The 19,033-nt window shown below is 41.7% G+C and overlaps 1 pseudogene; it reads left to right on the top strand.

Moving 5' to 3' along the window:
- Positions 1 to 12,011: 12,011 nt before the first annotated feature.
- LOC121757503 lies at positions 12,012 to 18,377 on the top strand (annotated as a pseudogene).
- Positions 18,378 to 19,033: the final 656 nt, after the last annotated feature.

Raw genomic sequence — 19,033 nt, 5'->3', positions numbered from 1 at the left:
GTCCCGTACATATGGTACCAAAGAAGTCAGGAATACAGGTAGTTAAGAACAATAAGAATGAGTTAGTCCCCACTCGACTTGTTACTGGGTGGAGGATGTGTATGACTACCGGAAGCTGAACGAGGCTACTAAGAAGGATCACTTCCCGTTACCTTTCATTGACCAGATGTTGGAGAGACTGGCGGGTAAGCAATATTTCTATTTCCTGGACGGATATAGTGGGTATTTTCAAATCTATGTGGATCCCGAGGATCAAGAGAAGACAACTTTCACGTGTCCCTTTGGAACGTATGCTTATAGGAGGATGCCGTTTGGTCTCTGCAATGCACCAGGGACTTTTCAGCAGTGTATGATGAGTATTTTCTCGGATCTCCTAGAGGATTGCATTGAGATTTTCATGGACGACTTCACGGTGTACGGGAATTCATTTGACTCGTGTTTGGCGAGTTTGGATATAGTGCTGAGGAGGTGCCAGGAAAAGCATTTGGTTTTGAATTTCGAGAAATACCACTTTATGGTCCCTGAAGGAATTGTCCTAGGGCATGTGGTATCGGAAAGAAGCATACAGGTAGATCAAGCAAAAATCAATGTCATCTCAAAACTGCCTTACCCGACGAATCAGAAAGAGGTGAGAGGATTCCTAGGGCATGCAGGATTTTATAGGAGGTTTATAAAGGATTTCGCAAAGATTGCTCAACCACTCACTCACTTATTGCATAACGACGTGGAGTTTGTGTTCGATGAGGAGTGCAAAAAGGCTTTTCAGTTGTTGAAAGATAGACTAGTATCTGCCCCCATTGTTAGCGCGCCCGACTGGAATCTACCCTTTGAAATTATGTGTGACGCAAGCGACTATGCCGTGGGGGCGGTGCTAGGTCAAAGAATTAATGGAAAAAGCTATGTGATCTTTTATGCATCCAAAACACTGAATCAAGCTCAGAAGAATTATGACACCACCGAAAAAGAAATGCTGGCGGTAGTATACTCATTTGAGAAATTTCGCCCGTACTTGCTGGGGTCGAAGGTGATCGTTTTCACAGACCACGCAGCTATTAAGTACTTGCTGGCGAAGAAGGAGTCTAAACCAAGATTAATCCGTTGGGTATTAATTTTACAAGAATTTGATTGGGAAGTTAAGGACAAGAAAGGAACTGAGAAAAAGGTGGTTGACCACCTAAGTCGTATTTTTCAAGGAGTGACCGAGGAAGCAATTCCAGATGCATTCCCCGAGGAACATTTGTATTATCTGGAAGAATTTCCTAGACCCATCAATTGGGAAAAGCTCATGGCATTAATAGGTCCAGGGGATACCGAGAAAGGGAAATGTCAGACAAATACTGAGCCATGGTTCGCGGACCTGGCAAATTACTTAGTCACTGGAGAGGTGCCCAGTTCCCAAGTAATCTCCCGGGCACAGAAGATGAAATTGAAGAGCGAGGCTAAGTACTATTTCTGGGATGACCCGTATTTGTGGCGAATGGGAGTCGATCAAGTAATCCGGAGGTGTATCCCGGAATGGGAACAGAGGGACGTGCTGAATCATTGCCATGCCCTAGCGTGTGGAGGTCACTTTGGACCTAGGAAGACCGCAAGGAAGGTGTTGGACAGTGGGTTTTACTGGCCTACGTTGAATAAGGATGCTTTTGAATTTTGTCAGAACTGTGTGAGGTGTCAACAGACCGGGGGAATCTCCAGGAGGGACGAAATGCCACAAGTTCCGATAATTGTGTGTGAGATCTTCGATGTCTGGGGGATGGACTTCATGGGTCCATTTCTGTCTTCATACGGGAACACCTACATACTTGTGGCAGTGGATTATGTTTTGAAGTGGATAGAGGCAAAAGCAACCACATCCTGTGAAGCTAAAGAGGTAGCGAAGTTCCTTAGAGCTAATATTTTCAACAGGTACGGAGTGCCCAGAGCTATAATATCTGACAATGGGATGCATTTCCGCAACCGGACTATTGAAGCTCTAATGAGAAAGTACGGAGTTCACCATCGCCTTTCCACACCATATCATCCTCAGTCCAACGGCCAAGCAGAAATATCAAACTGAGAAATCAAGGCGATCCTGGAAAAGACGGTGAATCCGTCGAGGAAAGACTGGAGCAAGAGAATTGATGATGCATTATGGGCATATAGAACAGCATATAAAACGCCATTGGAATGTCTCCTTACAGGTTAGTATTCGGCAAGATGTGTCACTTGCCGGTGGAAATTGAGCACAGGGCATACTGGGTGGTCAAGGAGATTAATATGAATCCTCAAGCTTGTGAGGGAGAGAGGAAACTGCAGCTCCAGGAGTTGGAAGAATTACGACTTAAGTCTTACGAGTCAGCAATGTGGTACAAGGAAAAGACCAAGTTGTGGCATGATAAAAATCTCCGGACCAAGGAACTGCAAGCTGGGCAGAAGGTTCTCCTGTTCCAGTCCCGGCTCAAGTTAATGCCCGGAATGTTAAAGTCCAAATGGATTGGGCCATACACTGTTGTGAGTCTGCGTGCAAATGGAGCAGTAGAGATCCAGGGAAGTTCTTCAAACTCTACTCCCTTCCTTGTCAATGGTCATCGTCTGAAGGTGTTTAGGGATGCCTCGGAGATGTGTGTAGTGGACGAAGTGCCGCTACACGCATTTCTTGATATCCGCAAACGGGTCTAGGAAGGAAGTGTTCTTAAAGATTTCCTGGGTCGAGTGACTGAAAAGTTTTTATACCCTGACCCGGGGAATCTTGAGAACACTTGAAAGAAATTTGTAAATATTTAATCGCTTTTCGTAAATCAAGAAAAACCCAAACAAAACAGAAAAAATGATCTTCCAAAAATATTTTCGAAATGCCAGACTCTTTAGGAATGTTTTTGATACTGTCATACCCTAGAACCGAGGAGTCTGGCGTTTCAGTTTTTTATAATGTTTTTTCCTAAGTACGGTTTTGCAGAAGGAATTTGCTAGGGCAAGGAGTTGAGAAGCAAAATTTTTGAGAGGGAGTTGGCACCGGTTCGAATTTCAAAGGACACCTTTATGGGAAGGCGTACGGTCGCTTGCGTCATATCTGCAACCGCCTGCAAACCGTCCTCTCCCATACCTATCGGTTGATAACCGTGTTCTCTTTTCATTTTTCCTTACTCACTCTCTCTCTACATACAAAATTCCCCAAAATTTCTCTCTAGGTTTTCTTTCTCTAACCCTAATCAAAGAAATTTCTGTCCAAGTTTTTGTCAAAGATTTCTACAGAATTCTTCATGGATAACAAGCGGAGTACCAGAAACACTTCAGGATCCACCGATTCAAGTGTGGCGGCGTATATGGCGGATATACTACAAAATTTGGGGGGCCAGAAAAGGCGATGGAGGCGTTTGCCATGTTCGCGGCGGTAATGGGGAAATCTGCACCAGCCGTTTCTACATCTGCCGTATCACAACCAGAAACTTCAGGGGTCTCAACACCCAAACCGGTGGCTGCCGCAGAACCCACCACCGCTGTACCAGAAGAAGCCGTCACTATTCAAGAACCAACCGCCACAGTCACTCGCAAAGAAGAAGCAGATCTGAGCGCGGGGTTGGAGTTGTTGGCCGTAAGTGAGCCTAGGTTAGGCTCTGTCACTGAGGAGGTAAATCCTGTGTTTGCCGCCGTGGATTTTGTTGAGAGAAACACCCTGCCTGAATCTGTGGGGGTGGATCTTTCTACTGTTACTAATAGTCGTACACAGGGGAAAACCCTTGTTTTGAAAGAGTTTACAGAGGGGGAAACCCGTGTTTCGGAGGAGTTCGTCGAGGGGGAAACCCCAGAAGTGGTTGAGGGCGCCGAAGCCCAATTTGTTAAGGGAAGTCCGGTTGGGGTAGAAACCCTTATTTACATCGAGGGGGCAACCCCATTGATTGAGAAGGAAGTTGGCCTCGCATCTGGCGAGGCACAGGAACCCTTCAACGACGGGATGACTCTAATGGTGGATCTGACTGATGTCCCCGATGAGACCGGTTCACCGGTAAACGCAAGGGAAGCAAGGAGGTAGGCTCGTCGGAGTCTGCTTGATGAGATAGATGAAACCGTCCAGCAGACGGAGGAGGACATGCTGGGTCGAGAGGCCACAGCACCTGAGCAGACAGATTCTCCCAGACCTGGCAATGGGGAGAGCGACGAGGAGGAGCGCCGACACGCGGTCGAGAGGAAGAGGAAAGGTAAGCAAATTGTTCCTTCCTCGACCAAGAAAGCAAAAGGGAAGTCAGCTGACCACTCTCCCTCTCCACCTGCTAAAGTACCGTCCGATGCCGAGTCGGAAAGCCCTAATGAGTCCAGTGACTCCGAGGAAGAACAAGAAGTGGAGCTCAATTTTGAGCCGAAAGAAATCTGGATCACTAAGGAACTGCTGAACGCAATGGGGAAGTTTGAGGACCCAAAACGTACAGCAATATATGCGGAGAAGAGTACCGTGGGGAAACATGCCAAATCTGGGAAGATGTACGATTCGGCCGAGCTTAAGGGGATCTCAAGCAATGACGAGTTTCGGGGGTATATAGAGGCAATCGGCTTTGACTGGTTGCTAAAGCATAGCACCTTTGAGGTTCCGATAGACGTGGCACGGGAATTTTTCTCGACTTTCCGTTTTAAATCCACCACCGATTTGGATGCCGATTCCATTAACTTCAGGCTCTTCAATGAAGAGCATGTGATGAGCATCAGGGAATGGACTCTACGGATGGGTCTGCTGATGCGTACAGAAGATGACGAAGGATTATGGAATGAGAGAATGGTTGGCCCACCAAAGCTCATGCCAGGTTTCAAAGCGCAAAGCGCATGGGAGTTCTTGACTCACCCAAGGGTGGGTCAATTTAAAACTAGTTGTTCGAAGGCTCACCATATTGAAGACAGGGTTCTGAGGTTCGCCCAAACCTTCATCAGCTACAATCTGATGGGCACAGCCAACACCGCCTTGACAACCGCCGACTTATACTTTACCTGGTGCATGGCCACGGGTGTGCGTGTTCACTTGGGCTACTGGTTAGCTCAAGCCTGCCACCAAGTAACTACCAATCCCTCCCGGCATCTATACACATGCCACATTCTGGGAGCTTATCTGCAGCGCAATGTGATTATGAAGATCCACAAGGCTTGCCGGGAAGTGAAGATGTGTCTACCCCCCGAGGTTTTCAATATGGAGTACTTCTTCAACAAGGGACTGCTAATCATGCACAAAAGGGATGTCTGTTTTTACGAAGTTGGTAAGTCGGAGGCCCAGGTCAAACAGGAACAAGAGGTGGCGGGTGTGAAGGACGTTGCTGATGCAGGTGATGCCAAGAAGCCGGTTGTGGAGGTAGACGCAATGAGAAAGGAAGTCAGTTGGATGAGATCCGAGATTCAAAAGGTGATGGAAGGGATTGTGGCCCTGCGGGGTAGAGGGAAGGACAGTGGTGAAGCTGAGAGCGTAAGGAAGGAAGTTGCCGGAGTACGAACGGAAATGGAAGAATTGAGAACGGAGGTTCAGACGGTCAGGGAGGAAATGGTGGCCCTCAAGGGGCGCGTTTCTGATCTGGTGGTAATGTCGTCCCGATGTACTGAGAATATGACGGAGGGTGTAGCGTTGATAATGAGAATGATGAAGTGGTTTCGCGAGAAGTTCCCGGACACACCAATATTACTTCCTGGACCTAGTGGCGGACACAGGGTGTCAAGTCCGGGAGATCTATCTATCCGGAAGCAGCCACAAGTCACCAAGATCTATCTATCCGGAAGCTTCCTGTATTTCCCGCACAGCATCATGAGGCTGATGTCGAACAATCATATCCCCTGGAACTTCATTTTGCTGCCTGTTATTTCTCTGATTAAATCGGCCTTGGTAGAAACCGGAAGATCCATATTGCTCTGGTTGGTTCTAAGACAGATGGTTTTGTTGATTTCCTTGGTAGAACTGTAGGTTCCTTTGGGATTGCTGGGTTCCTCTGTGGTACTGCGGGACATAACTCACCATTTGATTACTTGGTTGCCTACCCTGGTTGCCATACTGAGGAGCTTGGTGTTGGTACCCCTATTCTCCTTCTTGTTGTCGGTTTGACCAGTTAGGCTGTCCTCCACTTGACCAGTTCCCTTGAGGTCCACTTGACCATCCTTCCTGACCTCCCTGCATTCTACTGCTTCCAGTTCCCTTGAGGTCCACTTGACCAGTTCTACTGCTTCCAGCAGTTTCTTCTCCATCTGCTCGAATCGAGCCTCCAGCTTTTCATCGTTGCGCGCCTCTGCTGCGTGCACTGCTCATCTCCTGTACTGCCCTCGAGAGGTTTCATACGACCGCTTAGCCTCAATCAGCCTCTCCAAAATATTCTTAACTTGGCTGAGAAATCCCCTTGTGCTGCGAGGTTGAGGTCGTTTTTGCTATCCACCGTGAGTCCGCCATAGAAAATCGAGTAGATTTCATTCTCTCTCATTTTGTGGTTAGGGCATGCTTGAAGCAGCCCTTGGAACCTATCCCAGTATTGGACGAGGATCTCGTCGTATTCCTGTATGGCTTCTGTAATTTCCCTTTTTAGAGCACTTGTTTTTTATGTTGGAAAGAAACGATCGAGGAATATCATGCGAAACTCAGCCCACGTTCTGATGGATCCTTCCGGCAGCCTTGACAGCCAGACACCCGCGTCCCCCTTCAAGACAAAAGGAATAGCTTTGAGTCTGTAATCTTGGGATGTGGACCCAGCTGGCACGGGCTGAATATCACAGTACCGGCAGAATTCGTCCAGAAAAGCATACGGACATTCCTTCGAAAGGCCATAGAAGTGGGACAAGACGGCCAGTACTCCTGATTTGATGGCAATGGTCCGCATCCCAGGAGTAGCGGTGATGGCATGCGTGGGCTCTTTCTCATCATGAGCATGTAGAGAACCGATCTCCGAGTCGTCGATGACAAAGGCCATCTCTGCTTCCGTTCGTTCTGGTGGTGGTGGTTGTGTTTTCTGCTCGGTGGCTGCTGCTACTTCTAATGCGGCTCTGCGACGAGTGATGACAACGCCGACTTCCTGGACTCTCCACTGAGTGTTAGTTCTTCTGTATATCAAGGGATGATTCCAGTAATCGCCTTGGTGGTACCTTCTCATCAACAGCAAAAACAAAAAATGAGAAACAAAATTATATACACCTACGCACTACGCACAAACATAAAGTAACACCATGCTTCCCCGGCAACGGCGCCATTTTGGAGGGACTAGGAAAGAGATCGAAAACACGAATAGAATGCGGATCAAGTTATATGGAGTGATAACCGAACCGATTGGATCAGTTAGCAAATGTCGTTGCCACTTAATCAATGCACTCTAGCTCTAGCCCTTTCCGCCTTGCCAAAGTAATTTATAACTCCTAATTTTGCACAACTTTAACAGTAAAGCGGCAAGTTCAGGGTCGATCCCACAGGGAAGTTGGTGTGTCGAGTGTGTGAGTAGTGAACAGGGGGGTTGGCTGCTGCCACGCTTTAATTTGGGAGTTTTAACTACTGTTTTAATCTAGACAGAATTTAAACTAGCTAGCTTGATCAACTGAATTCTAACTACTGGGTCAAGTGATTTGCAGGAAACAACAGAAAAGTAAATGCGCGGATTTAAAGCCAAAATAACTTGATTAAACTAAAAACTGATTACAGCGTGAAATTAAACTAAGCTAACACTTGGAATCTAAGAAAGCGGTAAACTGAGAAGAATCTCAGCAGGAAACTTAAGTCACGCTAACAGAAATGAGTATTCTGCAGCGCTCCCTTTGGTCGCCCTGCTAACTAAGCTAGAGAATTAAACTAAACTAAGCTAGAGAGCTGGACTACGCTAGATAACTATGCTAAACTAAACTAGGCGGAAAGTAAAGTGTCCCTCTCTTCTTGTGGTGGCACACCCTCTATTTATAAGCTCGATTCAGCCTCCAGCTGGATAACGATCTTGTCAGGGAATATTTACTCATTATAAGAATGAGCGACTCATTGATTGCTACGTGTTGTTCTTCTAGAATGTCGACGCTTTTTGGTAACAAATTCGTGACTCAGCTTCGTCCTTGCGTCTCATATTCCAGCACGTGTCCCCTTTTAGAACGTCGTCCTTGATAACAGAATGGTGCGCTGTATCCAGCTCATTTCCTCACGTGCTCTTCTTCCAGAAGCCCGTGGTCCCCTCCTAACTGCTTGATCGCCCCCCTTGATCAACTCCCCCGATTCTAAGCCTTTTATCGCCTTTGTACTTGTTTGATCAGGTCGGCCTTGAAGCCATGGTCAAGTGGTAATTCTGCACATTTAACACTTGTTTTACGCGATAAACCGATCAAGTAGCATGTATTTCACCCATAAACCGATGCATGAAATAGGCCCTATCAATGTCAAAGCGCTTGTTTATGCGAATTGTCAACACATTGTCCGCACGTATTGAATTCTTCCAAACAGGTCCAGATGCAACCTACCAGCAAAGTATCACGCCGTTGCAGAAGTGTACGTGTGCCACCCGACAACTCGCTACTGGGCAAACGGCCGACCTCTTCGACGAGTATTTGCATATCGGTGAGTCCACTGGAATCCTTTGTCTAAATAATTTTTGCGATGGCATTCGTTCAGCCTTCGGTGATGAATTCCTTCGGGTACCCACCACCGATGATTGCCAAAGGTTGCTTCGTCTTCACGAATCAGTCCATGGCTTTCCTGGAATGCTTGGCAGCATTAACTGCATGCATTGGAGGTGGAAGAATTGCCCGACTGCTTGGAGGGGGCAACACTTAAGCGGTCACAAAGGCGGCGGCCCAACACTTATCCTTGAGGCGGTCGCCAACTACCGCCTATGGATTTGGCAAGCATATTTCGGCGTTGCCGGATCCAACAACGACTTGAACGTGCTCTATTCTTCACCACTCTTCAATGATGTGATGAATGGTGTAGCACCGGCGATCGACTTCACCATCAACGGAAATACATACCACATGGGTTACTATCTCGCCGATGGTATCTACCCAAGGTGGTCGACTTTCGTGAAGACGCTCAGCAACCCGCACAACCCGAGACGGGTTCTTTTTGCCCAGCGTCAAGAGTCCGCGCATAAAGACGTCGAAAGAGCCTTCGGGGTCCTTCAAGCCCGATTCAACATTGTGAAGGCCCCGGCTCGGCTGTGGTACGTGAATAACATCGCCGACATCATGTTCACGTGTATTATATTACACAACATGATTATAGCCGACGAAGGACTGAGGGCGGCTAGCTTCTACGACGAGGATGAAGCCGGAAGCTCAACTGCAAGGTCTCCCGCACGCCGAGGTGTGCATACGACGGTGGGCCAGAGGATCGAGACAAGGCACACAATGCGCGATACCCGAACCCACATTGAGCTACAAGAAGACCTAATCAAACGCATGTGAGCGAAATTCGGCAATGAGTAGTGGTTTTTTTAATTTTAGGATTTTAATTATGTAATTTTTAACTTTTAGGATTTTAATTATGTCTTTTTAAATTTATTTGTAATTTGTAATGTTATTTCAGTTTTTTTTAATGAATTTTCATATTATGGAAATGTTTTTTGTTTAATTGAATTTTAAATTGAATTGTGCTCATCCTTGCGGAAGAGCACAGCTGTGGGTGTTGTGCTCTTGCCAGAGAGCAAACAGAAAAAATGGGGTCGGACCCACAACCATGCTCGCTGGCAGCAGCACGGTTGTGGATGCTCTAACTGATATCTAATGAACTAAATTGATTAAATGAACTCGAAATGAATTGATATGAGCTTGTTAGGATCAATCATTTTAGCTCATTAATCTTAAACTTGGCCCAATTCATACTAATCAAATAAGGCTAAAATTAACAAGAGCCCAAACCCAACTTCGTCTCTCTCGCTCTCTCATCGATCTTTCACAAAATCAACACCAGAAGCCCCCTTCTCCGGCGACAGTTGCTGCGCTGTCGTCTTTACTGCTAATCTCCTCCTTCTAGCCTTCACATCTAAATCCCTCTCTCACCAATTCACACAACCCCCAAATCTTCCCTCGTTTTTCCTTCATTCCTCTTCCCCAAAACCGATCAATTTCACCTGAAATACGGCGAATCCATCGACCTGCAGCGCGAGCCGCTCGATAAACTGTCAAATCCAATTCGCTGAATTCCGATCCATATCTCCCCTCTCGTTCCTCACCGTCTACGGCTTAAACCGCCGCCGTGATAGAACCCTCGTTTTGCTACATCGAGGTCTTGTTCGGAATATGATACTGAGATCTTAATTAGACACTTCATCAAGTAGCAGTTTGGGGAGAAATTTCGCAATAAGGGATTAATTTCGCTGACCTTTCAAAATTTAGGATTCAATTCGCTGACCTTTCGTAATATGGGATCGAGGCATACCAATTTTTCAGAATGGGGGACTTTTGTGATTTTATCTTCTTTTTTTATTATTTTCCTTACAAAATATATATATATTGACCAAACTATCCATTTATTAAATTTAGCATATCACCCCAGTTTCCCCAAACTCTCACGTTTGCCTTTCCAGAAGCCAAGAATCAGGTGGAGTATTTCTACTTTCCACAACATCAAGTAATCTTAACAATTAGATATTAAGCAGACTTCTAATTTGAAAACTAACCCTACTGATATGTAAGGATATAGTATTGTTGCTCAGTTTCATTCTACTGCTTAAGAATAACAAATACACAGTGTACAATAACAAGATGAGGGTGGGGAATGAAGGGGAGAGAGAAGGCGAAGGAGAGGATGTTATGGGCGAGCTTGAGGTTCAAAATTGAGGATTCATTATCAAGATTAACGATTAGCGTAGGGAAGATGAAAAAACTGATTACAAAAAGAAATCTTATGTGGGATATTATGGTCAATTCATATATTTTATGAAGGATTTAATAAAAAAAGAAGAGAAAAAAAGAGAAAAAAGAAAAAAAAAACCCTCCTTCTGAAAAATTCGCATGCCTCGATCTTATATTACGAAAGGTCCGCGAATTGAATCCTAAATTTCGAAAGGTCAGCGAAATTAATCCCTTATTCCGAAATTTCTCCAGTTTGGGAGGAGGTTTGCTATTGTCTACTCCCAAAATGTTATTTTTATATTTCTTGTAGAATTTTGTTTTATGAGCTAAAAAAGTTGAATTCTAGTCCAAACAACAGGTTAAAGACTGTTGAAGATAACCCCTCCTACATGTTGCATTTTAATTGAAATGAAATAAACACGCCTTTTGCTTGTGAAAAACAATGGCCGTTATTTCTTGTGGATGGACATGGCTTCTTGCGTATGCTTATGCTTATGTTACAGTGTATATATTGAGACTGAGACTTGGATCTCAATTTGAAATGTCTTGTTCTTCTTCATATATGTGACTGCTATTTACCATGAACCATAAAATCTAGATCATTTGTCTTTGAACAAAATTCTAAAATATCGAGCTAACATTCAATGCCATCTTTGCTTAGTCTAAATTAGTGTGATTCATCTAAGAATGTTGTCAATATATTGAAATACGAAGTGAAGGGCTATATAGGTATCCATATTCTAGGACAGACGTTTTCTATATTTTTCTTTTTAATACTGCTAGAACGGATTCTTTCACCTATAACTGAAGTGGCAGAGGTGTTACTGAGAAATGGTGCCCGGCATCTTTAAGGAGTTCTTTTCTCCCTTGCTGGTGCATATCTTAGGAGCGACATCTTGGTTTCTTTGCTTGGAGTATTTATTCATGATTATCTATACTTGAATATATTTTTTCAGAGTAGATACCTTATTCTCTGTTAGATAGCTCTTAATTAGTAAGTAGGAGGAGTATGAAATTGGGAGCTAAGGAAAGGCATCCAGATTGATATGAACTGTGTTCTTTTACGTCTAAAGTGTGATCTAACTGTGAGGTTTCTCTATCCTGTCAGTAGGTTCGGAAGAACCCATATGATTTTATGTTAATTATTTTTAACATATTTTCAACCTATAGTCACAGGCAATCTTATTTTGTTTGCAGTTGTTGCTGCAATATTCCCCTGTGGTCCCAAGGTTATTTGGTGAGTTTTGTTTTCAGTAAAAGTAGATATGCAACACACTGGTGCAAATGATAGCAACCAAAAAGTTCATCCCCAACCAATGGAAGAGGCAACAAATCAGAGCCCTGAAGCTATGGAAGCATTAGTGTCTAGGATATTTACAAACATCTCCTCACTGAAGTCGGCTTACATTCAACTACAAGCTGCTCACACTCCTTATGATCCGGATATAATTCAAGCTGCCGACAAGCTTGTAATATCAGAGCTAAAGAACTCAAGCATTTCTACAGAGAGCACAACCCCAAGCCTGTCTGTGTCTCTCCACAAGACTCTCGATTAGCTGCCGAGATTCAAGAACAGCAGAGCCTATTGAAGACATATGAGGTCATGCTGAAAAAGTTTCAGTCTGAAATTCAGAATAAAGATTCTGAGACTGTTCAGTTGGAGCAGCAGATCCAGGATTCCAGTCAGAAACGAGTAAAACTTGAGAAGATGATGCACTATTTATTAGCACTAAAAATATCTGCAACCATACATGGTAGATCTAGTATAGCTAAAGGTCAGTACCAGATATCGAACTCAGGGAATAAGATTGCAACTGACTACCATATACAAAGCGTCATATACTATCTAGAGACACGTGATTTTTGGGTTGATTAATTAAACTAGACTGAAAAAAATAAACAAATATAAAAACAAAATAATACAAAGCAGGCTAAAGAAAGTAGAGTTTTAGGATCCAAGTACTACGACCTAGTGATGATTAATCTCACGGAACCTTTACCTTTATGTGTCTCTAGGATTATTAGGAAAGTCGCGATTTTCAAATAAGCCCTCTCTCGAGTGCAATTATCCAGTAGATTAGACTCTAACTATCAAAGTCTCCTTCCAATAGATCAGATTCTAACTCCTTAAGTTCCTAAAACTCAAGTCCTCGCAAAGGGTCCCCTCTCTCGGGTGCAGATAAATCTATGTGTTGTACTCGTTTCTTTTACCACGTAAAACTAGCTATCTCTCGATTAATCTAGTTAGACGGACATAGTTCTAAAGTTGGCCAGACAAAAGAAAAATAAAAGCACAAGAACAAGCAAAACAATCACAAGAGCTAGAAAAATGTTCAATTCAATAAATCAAAACATATTCATAATAGTTTTCACCAAAAAAAACTACAAATGGTGTTTAACTACTCATAGACAAGTAGTAAAAACAATAATAAAAGTACTAGACATGAAAGAAATTGATAAAACCCAAGGTTGAATCATCAATCTTCAGTCTTCTCTTACCTGGATCTGCAGAGCTCCGCTCCAATGGAAGATGAATGAATTATGTGTGGAAGATGGAATGGAAGAATGTGTAGAGGGGGAGGATTGGAGGCTCTGAGATGAAGATTATAATTTAGGTTATGGGTATTTATAAGCTAGAAAAAGATTTAGAATGGTAAAAAGTATCCTCCAATTAATTGAAAATATAATATTTTCGAATCTGCAATTAAAAGGAGGGATTTGAGCAATAATTTCTTCATTCCTTGAATTTTCGCCTAATTTCCGTCAGCTTTGACAGCACTGCGCAATGTTCGTAGAATTATCATAACTTTCTCCACAGAACTCCGATTGAGACATGCAAGATATCCACGCGAAGCTCTTTCGAAGACGAAGAAAATGGCATGTAGTAATCACTGACTGGACTTCAAAATCGCTGGCAGAATGGGCTCGAACAGAGGCTGCTGCACTTTGGCCTTTTTTCGCCTTTTTCTATCTTTTTCTATCATTTATCAACAAACACGTCAAAAATACCAAATGTATAACATATTCAATTTAAGAACATAATTTGCATGATTGACATTTAAAACAAGTCAAATCTAGTCCTAAAAAACATGCAAAATCCGTGTTTGTCAACTCCAAAAACTTGATGCACTATTTATTAGCACTAAAAATACCTGCAAGTTTACATGGTAGAACTAGTATAGCTAAAGGTCAGTACCGGGATATCGAACACAGGGAATAAGATTGCAACTGACTATCATATACTAAGCGTCATATACTATCTAGAGACACGGAGTTTTGGGATCCAACTATAAAAACAAATATAAACAAATATAAAAACAAAATAACACAAAGCAGGCTAAAGAAAGTAGAGTTTTAGGATCCAACTACTACGACCTAGTGATGATTAATCTCACGGAACCTTTACCTTTATGTGTCTCTAGGATTATTAGGAAAGTCGCGATTTTCAGATAAGCCCTCTCTCGAGTGCAATTATCCAGTAGATTAGACTCTAACTATCAAAGTCTCCTTCCAATAGATTAGATTCTAACTCCTTAAGTTCCTAAAACTTAAGTCCTCGCAAAGGGTCCCCTCTCTCGGGTGCAGATAAATCTATGTGTTGTACTCGTTTCTTTTACCACGTAAAACTAGCTATCTCTCGATTAATCTAGTTAGACGGACATAGTTCTAAAGTTGGCCAGACAAAAGAAAAATAAAAGCACAAGAACAAGCAAAACAATCACAAGAGTTAGAAAAATGTTCAATTCAATAAATCAAAACATATTCATAATAGTTTTCACCAAAAAAAACTACAAATGGTGTTTAACTACTCATAGACAAGTAGTAAAAACAATAATAAAAGTACTAGACATGAAAGAAATTGATAAAACCCAAGGTTGAATCATCAATCTTCAGTCTTCTCTTACCTGGATCTGCAGAGCTCCGCTCCAATGGAAGATGAATGAATTATGTGTGGAAGATGGAATGGAAGAATGTGTAGAGGGGGAGGATTGGAGGCTCTGAGATGAAGATTATAATTTAGGTTATGGGTATTTATAAGCTAGAAAAAGATTTAGAATGGTAAAAAGTATCCTCCAATTAATTGAAAATATAATATTTTCGAATCTGCAATTAAAAGGGGGGATTTGAGCAATAATTTCTTCATTCCTTGAATTTTCGCCTAATTTCCGTCAGCTTTGACGGCACTGCGCAATGTTCGTAGAATTATCATAACTTTCTCCACAGAACTCCGATTGAGACATGCAAGATATCCACGCGAAGCTCTTTCGAAGACGAAGAAAATGGCATGTAGTAATCACTGACTGGACTTCAAAATCGCTGGCAGAATGGGCTCGAACAGAGGCTGCTGCACTTTGGCCTTTTTTCGCCTTTTTCTATCTTTTTCTATCATTTATCAACAAACACGTCAAAAATACCAAATGTATAACATATGCAATTTAAGAACATAATATGCATGATTGACATTTAAAACAAGTCAAATCTAGTCCTAAAAAACATGCAAAATCCGTGTTTGTCAACTCCAAAAACTTGATGCACTATTTATTAGCACTAAAAATACCTGCAAGTTTACATGGTAGAACTAGTATAGCTAAAGGTCAGTACCGGGATATCGAACACAGGGAATAAGATTGCAACTGACTATCATATACTAAGCGTCATATACTATCTAGAGACACGGAGTTTTGGGATCCAACTATAAAAACAAATATAAACAAATATAAAAACAAAATAATACAAAGCAGGCTAAAGAAAGTAGAGTTTTAGGATCCAACTACTACGACCTAGTGATGATTAATCTCACGGAACCTTTACCTTTATGTGTCTCTAGGATTATTAGGAAAGTCGCGATTTTCAGATAAGCCCTCTCTCGAGTGCAATTATCCAGTAGATTAGACTCTAACTATCAAAGTCTCCTTCCAATAGATTAGATTCTAACTCCTTAAGTTCCTAAGACTCAAGTCCTCACAAAGGGTCCCCTCTCTCGGGTGCAGATAAATCTATGTGTTGTACTCGTTTCTTTTACCACGTAAAACTAGCTATCTCTCGATTAATCTAGTTAGACGGACATAGTTCTAAAGTTGGCCAGACAAAAGAAAAATAAAAGCACAAGAACAAGCAAAACAATCACAAGAGCTAGAAAAATGTTCAATTCAATAAATCAAAACATATTCATAATAGTTTTCACCAAAAAAAACTACAAATGGTGTTTAACTACTCATAGACAAGTAGTAAAAACAATAATAAAAGTACTAGACATGAAAGAAATTGATAAAACCCAAGGTTGAATCATCAATCTTCAGTCTTCTCTTACCTGGATCTGCAGAGCTCCGCTCCAATGGAAGATGAATGAATTATGTGTGGAAGATGGAATGGAAGAATGTGTAGAGGGGGAGGATTGGAGGCTCTGAGATGAAGATTATAATTTAGGTTATGGGTATTTATAAGCTAGAAAAAGATTTAGAATGGTAAAAAGTATCCTCCAATTAATTGAAAATATAATATTTTCGAATCTGCAATTAAAAGGGGGGATTTGAGCAATAATTTCTTCATTCCTTGAATTTTCGCCTAATTTCCGTCAGCTTTGACGGCACTGCGCAATGTTCGTAGAATTATCATAACTTTCTCCACAGAACTCCGATTGAGACATGCAAGATATCCACGCGAAGCTCTTTCGAAGACGAAGAAAATGGCATGTAGTAATCACTGACTGGACTTCAAAATCGCTGGCAGAATGGGCTCGAACAGAGGCTGCTGCACTTTGGCCTTTTTTCGCCTTTTTCTATCTTTTTCTATCATTTATCAACAAACACGTCAAAAATACCAAATGTATAACATATGCAATTTAAGAACATAATATGCATGATTGACATTTAAAACAAGTCAAATCTAGTCCTAAAAAACATGCAAAATCCGTGTTTGTCAACTCCAAAAACTTGATGCACTATTTATTAGCACTAAAAATACCTGCAAGTTTACATGGTAGAACTAGTATAGCTAAAGGTCAGTACCGGGATATCGAACACAGGGAATAAGATTGCAACTGACTATCATATACTAAGCGTCATATACTATCTAGAGACACGGAGTTTTGGGATCCAACTATAAAAACAAATATAAACAAATATAAAAACAAAATAATACAAAGCAGGCTAAAGAAAGTAGAGTTTTAGGATCCAACTACTACGACCTAGTGATGATTAATCTCACGGAACCTTTACCTTTATGTGTCTCTAGGATTATTAGGAAAGTCGCGATTTTCAGATAAGCCCTCTCTCGAGTGCAATTATCCAGTAGATTAGACTCTAACTATCAAAGTCTCCTTCCAATAGATTAGATTCTAACTCCTTAAGTTCCTAAGACTCAAGTCCTCACAAAGGGTCCCCTCTCTCGGGTGCAGATAAATCTATGTGTTGTACTCGTTTCTTTTACCACGTAAAACTAGCTATCTCTCGATTAATCTAGTTAGACGGACATAGTTCTAAAGTTGGCCAGACAAAAGAAAAATAAAAGCACAAGAACAAGCAAAACAATCACAAGAGCTAGAAAAATGTTCAATTCAATAAATCAAAACATATTCATAATAGTTTTCACCAAAAAAAACTACAAATGGTGTTTAACTACTCATAGACAAGTAGTAAAAACAATAATAAAAGTACTAGACATGAAAGAAATTGATAAAACCCAAGGTTGAATCATCAATCTTCAGTCTTCTCTTACCTGGATCTGCAGAGCTCCGCTCCAATGGAAGATGAATGAATTATGTGTGGAAGATGGAATGGAAGAATGTGTAGAGGGGGAGGATTGGAGGCTCTGAGATGAAGATTATAATTTAGGTTATGGGTATTTATAAGCTAGAAAAAGATTTAGAATGGTAAAAAGTATCCTCCAATTAATTGAAAATATAATATTTTCGAATCTGCAATTAAAAGGGGGGATTTGAGCAATAATTTCTTCATTCCTTGAATTTTCGCCTAATTTCCGTCAGCTTTGACGGCACTGCGCAATGTTCGTAGAATTATCATAACTTTCTCCACAGAACTCCGATTGAGACATGCAAGATATCCACGCGAAGCTCTTTCGAAGACGAAGAAAATGGCATGTAGTAATCACTGACTGGACTTCAAAATCGCTGGCAGAATGGGCTCGAACAGAGGCTGCTGCACTTTGGCCTTTTTTCGCCTTTTTCTATCTTTTTCTATCATTTATCAACAAACACGTCAAAAATACCAAATGTATAACATATGCAATTTAAGAACATAATATGCATGATTGACATTTAAAACAAGTCAAATCTAGTCCTTAAAAACATGCAAAATCCGTGTTTGTCAGAAGAACCTGAAACTTAGGGGCATCCAAGGGCAGCCTTGTACCAGGGTTTTCTGAAATTAGCTAAAGTGATCTGGCTTTTGCACCGGCTGGTGCATTCATTTGATCCCCCAGTTAAGAATTTTGAAGTGAAGAGGGGCAATGAGTTTTCAGAGGTTTACATGGAAAATGTTGTTAAAGATTTTGTTGTAGAAGATGGCGATGAGAAGCCCAAAGTCGATCTGATGGTAATGCCAGGATTCTGGATAGGTGGTAGCATCATCCAATCTCAAGTCTACCTAACAGGTATTAAGGTCGCAGAATGACACCTCCTTTCCTTTCATTGCTGCATGATAGAAATCTCAATTTGCACGTAACCCTGTGTCTCAGATACGTAGAAGTAGCAGTTATCGTCTGTTTCATTCGATGAAAAATGCAGGTCCCATCGGGGAAATTGTTGTACTCCTAAATAGAATGGGATGTGCTCTTAAAAAATGAACTTGGAGAAATTGTCCACTGCTTTTTAATAGTGGGTTTGTTGTTAATGACGTATTTGGCCATCTCCCACTTGTTTCAATAGCTTCTTTCATTCTCAATTTGAGTGTGTGGATAAAAACAAACATTAGGGTGTTATTCGCTTGTTATGATTCATTGTCATATGATTATTTATCTAGGATTAAGTTGTGATAGCACTCCTTCCGTCCCAAGGAAGCTGACCTCTTCCTTGGGCGGCACGAGATTTTATGCAATTTTATTTTTTTGGGACGGAGACAAGAATATGCAATCTTTTTTTAGTCCGTCTCACAAAAATATGCACTTTCTAATTTTGGAAAGTCTTTTCTCTTTAATGAGGGGTCTAACAATACTTTAATTATTTTTTCTCTCTATCTCTCTCTAATTTTACCAATTTTACATTAAAATTCGTAGCGAAGTTAAAGTGCATATTTTTTGGGAACAGAGGGAGTATTATTTTAGTTTGAGG

This window comes from Salvia splendens, chromosome 12, assembly GCF_004379255.2.
Source record: "Salvia splendens isolate huo1 chromosome 12, SspV2, whole genome shotgun sequence".
NCBI classification, from domain to species: domain Eukaryota; kingdom Viridiplantae; phylum Streptophyta; class Magnoliopsida; order Lamiales; family Lamiaceae; genus Salvia; species Salvia splendens.
The sequence above is the reverse complement of the archived record's forward strand: the minus strand, read 5'-3'. Positions and strand labels throughout refer to the sequence as shown.